Here is a 7,705-nt window from a genome sequence, read left to right on the forward strand (position 1 = left end):
ATGGTCTTCACGGCTAGAACTAGCATAAGAGAGGGAAAAAACGTAAAAAAACATCCCCACCTGCATCTCTTCAACACCTAAATCAGACATAGTATAAAGACTAAATTGCTTTGCTTGTTTTCCATGTACTTGACGACCAACTTAATAAAACCTCTCGTCTTTTATATATATATAAAAAAGTACAGATTGAGTTACTTCCAAGACTACAAGTCCAGGTAAAGGGTTCTGCTATCAATGAAGCTTTCATTATATCTTTTATGTACAATTAATATGGAAACAACAACAAAGCATCTACTTATAATCCATTTCTCATTTGCATGGAGATTGTGGACTAAGTTTATAATATAGTGGGATATCTCTTGGTGCATTTCCAAATCACTAGATAACTTACTTTTTTAATGGCCTCACATGGTTTTTTGAAAAATTTCAAAAGAAAGCATGACAACCCTCTATCTTTTGGCATTTTTTTGGAGCATTTGGCTAGCTAGAAATGACTTGCTTCATCTTTAATGAGGCTCAACCTAATGTGAAAAGATGCTTTTCTATAACTTTGATTCATGTTTCTTTATGATTATAAACTAGTGAGAAGTGTTTCACTTGTACATATGATCATGATTTAAAGATAAGTACTTCTGCTTGTATTAGTGCATGGTCTCATAATATTAAGTCAAGATAATTAAGGAAATAGAGATCTTTGTTTTTGTTTTTTTTTATATTGTTTCTTCTATAATAACTTTTAATATTAACTGTTTAGTTTGTCATTATTGTTAGAATTTATTAGCATGCAAAATTTAGCATGGCAAGTTCTTGCAATCCTTAACAATATTGTTCTGGCTCGATAGTACTGATCAACAAAGAATCCATGGCTACCATTCGAGGTCTTGCTGATGATCATTTAGTTTTTCACACATGATTAATAATTAAAAAAAAAACAAAAAAAACGAAGTTTTTCACCCATTTTCTTTATTCGTTTCTAGAATCTAATACTAAATGAACTGTAAGCCATCTGACAAGGACCACCTTCTCAAATGGGCTATAAATTCTGTCACCAGATTTTCCTAGTCTCAATCTAAAGCCACTCACTCATTTTCATTATCACGAATATTATACTGTCAAAAGTCCCTCACTTTCTTATTAATATCATTGCATATCGTCAAAGTCGGTACATTTACATGTTCCTCTTTGTTTTCTCAGCCTTTCATTTCCTTGTGACATCGTCATGATTAGAGTTTTTAAATTAGTGCAGTCCAACCAAAATTCCCATGTGGGCTGTAGCTATTACTTTTGTTTAATTATAGCTATACGTGTAATCTCTAAACTATTGAACAATTTTTTTTTCCCATCATGTTTACGCAGGTCCTTCAGTTTTTCTCCCTAAAATCCCTCAATAACAGATGAACCCTGCCATTACTGCTTAATGCTTATGGGGCCAACACGGCATTGCCCAATCACGCACTTTCTCGCCACTAATAACAATGGCCGTTCATATATATTTTAATTAAGAGAATGGAATGCCTGTATCTTAATTATTATTGTATTTTTTTTCAGTTACAAACGGGACCCTAATTAAAGCCCAGAGAACGAAAACAAATCTAGCTGCTTACAGAACCTGTAATTCGCTACTGTACAAAAATATTTCCACAAGATCTCCCTAATAAAACTTTGAAGCTCTGGGAAGGATTACGTGCATCTATCTTTCACTTGCCTTTTCCGTTACTAGTTACTTTGCTATGCCGATATTTGATGCATTGGCATGCATTATGCAATGACGAGTTGTTATTGTAGGGAGACTGTAAGCTTTATTTATCTTTTTGTTTAGCTATGCAGTATGGTGAATTATGCAAACATTCGATATCCATGCATTACTTAGCTGCTAGCTAGCTTCATGATATAGCTGTCTACATATAGCTATCATGGCTTTCCTCCCCATCTCTAGTTATTTCTTCATTACACGGATTTATCAAGATACTGTCCACGGCAGATCCTACCTAGCTAATTAAACTGAAATACAGAAAGCATGAAGCGGATGCAGTAGATGTTTTACACTTTCAGGTGCAATGTCCAACCCTTTTCTTTTGATTATATATATGTATATCAAGGTTGCTGCTTACCTATTATCCCCAGGAACAATACAACTGCTTCTACCTTTATAACATAAGCATGCAAGAGTATAGTGGGAAATCATGCAAGCGCCATGCCTCTACTCTTGTCTTCAACGAGTGGGACCGTTCCAACCCATTTTGCTTACCAAGTGGGATCCTTCTTTTCTCCACGCCTATGCTTCCCACCCAATACATCATTGGTGACGTCCACAACAGATTATAGGTGCGTGTGTATACGTATAGAAACTCTAAAAATATTTTAAAACAATTAAATAAAAATTAAGAAAATTATAAAATTACATTGAAATTTATTAAATTATTAAATGAGGTTCTTATTAAAAAAAAAACAGAGAATCCATGATTATTGTATTGATAACCTTTAACTTTTTGAAAAAAGGATTCATGCAATTCTTATTATTCTTTTCAACAAACTTTACTAATATTAAAAAAATATATGTTTTAAACAAAATGATCTATAAAATCGAGAGTTACATATAATTTAAATAAAATATTTTAAAATCAAAAGATTCTTGAATAATATTATATTGATATTAATATTTTTCATATTAAAAGATAATAGCATCCGAATAAAACTTTTAATTACCTCTCATACCTTATTTATTCATGGTATAACAATAGATTTTATTATAAAGAGGAATTATTTAAATAAAAGAGTCTATAACATTATAATACTAATAGTAATTATAGTAGGAGATCACATTGCAAATTTTTCAAATCAATATATAGTATTAGTCTCTAACATTTAACATTTATTGAGTTTTAGATGTCTCTTTCAAGTTATATCAATCATAAATATTTATTAAATGTTATTATCGTAGAAACATCGAGATGAACTACATATAAAAAAAAGTAAAAAAGAAGTTGCTATCTTGTTTTATGGTAACTGTCGCACCCGACATCGCGGCGGCTCTAAAATTAATCCTCGATTTATGAAAAAAGAACAGATTTCTAGCATCTTGTTCTTTTAGGAAAAATGTCTCTTATTTGAGGAGTCGCCACCTAGTATTATGATCACTAGAAACCCTAACTGGTCAACAGAGATTCTATGGCTTGGGATTGGTTACGTAAAAGGGAAGATATTATCACCCCTTAAACGTTCTATCTAAGACAGACTGCATTGTCGGTTTTGTCTTAAATTGCTAAATATTTTATTATTTTATGCTATGATGATTTGTTTATAATATTCCTGACTTTGGCGCCAGTGAATATTCGAGCTCGAATAATTCCAACTCTGGCGTTGGTAAAAATTCGTAGCTACGAAAATAAATTAGATCAATATTTTTTTATTCCTTACTCTAGCGCCTAGTGAATAAATAAATAAAAATAAATTTATTTTTACGAATGCACATATTTTTTTATTTTTCTAGCTAACTATACTAAAATACAACGAATAAAAATAATATAAATTTAAACTGATATTTTTATTCCTGACTCTGGCGTCAGTGAATAAACCAATAAATGTATATTATTTTTATTAATGCATACAAGTTTTTTATTTTTTATTTTTTCTACTTTTTATTTTTCTACTGTTTTTTATTTATTTTTTTGGGCTGAGTCCACCTCAGCCCATATGGGCTGGGCTGGACCCAGCCATCCCGGCCCGGTCACTGGCCCACGCCAGTGACCGGGCAAATTTCACCCGCAAGCGTGCGTGAATCACGCACGCTTGCTACATTCACCACTTAATTAAGTCTCTAATGCACAGTGTTGATGAATTATTTTAAAGAGCTGGAGACACTTGCCTGGGAGCAGAATGAAGGCGATGGAGACGGTGGCGAAGCTCTGACTGGCCGACTACCTCCTCTACTCTGCTCCTTCTTCTGCTTTCCTTTGTTTCCTTTTGATTCTGTGCCCGTATACTTTAGTTTTCCCTCAGCTCCTGAGATGATGAAGGTGCCGGCTTTCAGTGATGTTTTTGGGCGTTTTCTTTTTCTGCAGGGATGTCTGCAAAGATGAAGGCAATGGCCTTAGGCTGAGTTTTTTAGCTATGGTTTTCGGTTCGTGCTCACCCAGTCTCCCCTCCTGCTAGCCTCTCTGTTTCTTGGAATTTCCTCTGTTTGCTCCCCTGTTTTCCCTGCTTTTCTTCGGTTTCTGGTTACTAGCCTCTCCCCCTGTTTTTTCTTTTAGTTTTTTTTTTCTCTCGGCCTCTCTCTCTGTTCTGACTTGGCTCTGCCTTTTTCTTCCTCCTTTTTTTGTCCCCCCTCTACTCTGCTCCTTTCTCCTCTTCCCCTCTCTCCTGGGTTCTTTTTTTTCTCCGTCTCTCTCTGCCCAGCCTCTGGCTTTTTTTCTGTTCCCCACCTCGCGATTCCTTGTTTTCTCCGGCTTTATAGCCACAGAATTCCACCGTTACTAGGTAATCAATCGACTGTTATTGCTGGAGTAATGGTGGCGGCCGGCAGCTGAAGCGTTGAAGAAGATGAAAAGTTCTGAGAAACGGCACCGTTTTTGGTGTTTTGTGTTTTGATCCTTGATATTTTGAATTTTTGCAGTCCAGTCCTTGGGTAAATTGTAATTGAACCCCTGCATCTTAGCGCCATTTACAAATTGATCCTTGGGTTTTAATTTTTTTCAAATTTGACAAGAATCGGCCCTATACTTTGATAAGTTTTCAATTAAGTTCCTGATTTCATTAATTTAATTAAATCTAAGTCCAATTAAGTCTCAAAACTTATCAATTCTCCAATTAAACCCTTAATTGGATTAATTAAATTAATTATAAGCTCAATTAAGTCTCAAAACTTATCAATTCTCCAATTAAACCGTTAATTGGATTAATTAAATTAATTCCAAGCTTAATTAAGTCTCAAAACTTATTAATTCTCCAATTAAACCCTTGATTGGATTAATTAGATTAATTCTAAAGTTTAATTAAATCTCAAAACTTATCAATTCTCCAATTAAACCCGTAATTGGATTAATTAAATAAATTCCAAAACCTTTAAACTTCTAATCATGTTGCCTTTAACCCAAAATTTAATTCATTCTTCATTTATTTTATTTTACTTGTTTTTTCATCATTATCATCATTTTTTTTATCATTTCCAGTAAATAAAATAATAATAATAATAATTAAAATAAAATGGTCAAAAATTGGGTTATGACAGTTGCCCCCTCTTTATAATATTTACTATGCAAAGATATTGGAAAATTTCATTTTCTTTTAGCTTTGTGTAGTAAATTTATAAAGAAAAGTAGATACAAAAAGAACCTTTGCTTCTTTTTTTTAGTCTTGAAAACCTTAAAAACAGTAGATTGACACATAACCTTTACAGAGAGATGTAGAAATCGAGAAACAAGTCATTTGGAAGACGACCCACCTTTTTTTTGTTTTTGTGTTTTTTTTTCTGTTTTTTTTTTAAATGGATCAAATTGTTTTGGGCAACCTATCTGATGATAAAAGAACGCGAAGAATTTCGCGAGTGGTCTAATTGTTCCAGGCGACCTGCTCGATGTTTGAAAAATACAAGGATTTCTCAGATTGGTCACATTGTAATGGGTTACCTGTCCAGTGGGAAAAAATACGAGAATTTTTTTCAAAGATGGTCACATTGTAATGGGTTACCAGCCAAGGAAAAAAATACGAGGATTTTTCAAAAGTGGTCACATTGTAATGGGTTACCTGCCAAGTGGGGAAAAATACGAGGATTTTTCAAAAATGGTCACATTGTAATGGGTCCAGTGGGGAAAAATACGAGGATTTTTCAAAAGTGATCACATTGTAATGGGTTACCTGCCCAGTGGAAAAATACGAGGATTTTTCAAAGATGGTCACATTGTAATGGGTTACCAGCCCAGGGAGAAAAATACCATGATTTTTCAAAAAATGGCACATTGTAAGAAAAATACGAGGATTTTTCAAAAATGGTCACATTGTAATGGGTTACCGGTCCAATGAGAAAAATACGAGATTTTTCAAAAGTGGTCACATTGTAATGGGTTACCTGTCCAGGGGAAAAATACGAGGATTTTTCAAAAAATGACATGATAGGGCTTGAAGGTGCACTATTCAAATGATGGAAGCTCGAAGGAAATGAGGGCTTAGAAGCGTGCTGAAATGAGGGCTCGAGGGCATACTCAAAAGGAGGTAGGGTTAGGAAACGCACTACCTTTGATGGTCGAGGGCTCGAAGGCGCACTCGAAAAGAAATGAGGTGAGTGCTCAAAGGCGCATTCAAGTGGAGGTAGGATAGGAAATGCACTACCTTTGATGGTCGAGGGCTCGAAGGCGCACTCAAAGGAGGTAGGATAAAAAATGCACTACCTTTGATGGTCGAGGGCTCGAAGGCGCACTTGAAAAGAAATGAGGTGAGGGCTCGAAGACGCACTCAAAAGAAGGTAGGATAAAAAATGCACTACCTTGGGAATAGAAAATGAAAGGTGGTGGAAAAATACAAAGATTTTTCAAGTGACCTAATTCTCATGGGTGGCCTGCCCAGGTTGAAAAATTCTCAAAAGTGAAAAATTTTCAAAAACAATTTCAATCTTGGCCATTTCAAGTTGGCTTTCTACTTTGATGGATTCCGTCATAATTTTCTCTTATGAAATTTGCAAAACTCATTGTCCAAAGTCTCAAAGTTTAGATGATATGCATGCATCTTTACTTGATTTGAAATATAGGCCCCCCATCTCTTCCTAGTCTTCTTATTGCTTGATTGATGAGGACTCGCTATCTCTGATTTGAGTCATCTTTGTTGTTTGGCTTCTAGCCTACTCGAGTTGGCCCATGTAAGTTTATTCCCAGATTTATTTACACAACTCAACCTTTGTGGTGCCCATCATGACCTACTTGCTTGCTAGAGATTTTCTGTCTCATCAAGTAATTTTGAGAGGATCATGTATTACTCCTCGTCTCACTGCTAAAAACATTCAGTGTCACTTGCTGAAAGGATCACGCTGTCTTTCATAATCTAGAATGCCCCCTTGTCTTGTTGTAGAAAATGTTCCTCTCTTTTTCTAGAAGAGATAGATTTTTTTTAAATACAATGTTTACCCCTTGTATTGGTCATGGCCCCTAAGTGTGCTCTGTCAGCAACTTAAATAAATAATGGTTTTAAGAAGCTATTCTCTCATTTCTCTCCTTTTCAGTTTGGTGAAGGAGTATGGGCTGACAATAAAGCTTAAAATCTTGATCTTGCATTTTGAAAACAAAAATTGTTTCGATGTAAGCGTAAAACAATTTTCTTTTGAAATCTTGCAACTCCTTGGTTATTTTCTTTCTTAGAAAAGAGATTATATGCTCATGTGTTTGGCAATGAGGTCTTTGGTGAAAATACATTATGAGGTGACCCTTTTTTTTATAGGTTTTCAAAGTGAAGGGCTCGAGAAAAAGCTCGAGGTTTTGTATGAGAAAAACTTGTCTCTTTTTGAACATTCATTTTTATTAGCATGAATAATAATGAGTATTTTATTATTGATGTCATGAATCTTATGAAAAAGTATTCTTTGCATTTTGAGATCATTGTTTATTGTCCAAGGTTGCTTGCTTGCTTGATTAGAAAGGACTTCTACAGGCACATAATGTAGACTGTGGTTTTTGGCTATGAACGAAAAGGATTCATAAGGTTCAAAGAGTGTTTCAGGGTT

Source organism: Populus nigra, chromosome 1, assembly GCF_951802175.1.
Source record: "Populus nigra chromosome 1, ddPopNigr1.1, whole genome shotgun sequence".
Lineage (NCBI taxonomy): Eukaryota > Viridiplantae > Streptophyta > Magnoliopsida > Malpighiales > Salicaceae > Populus > Populus nigra.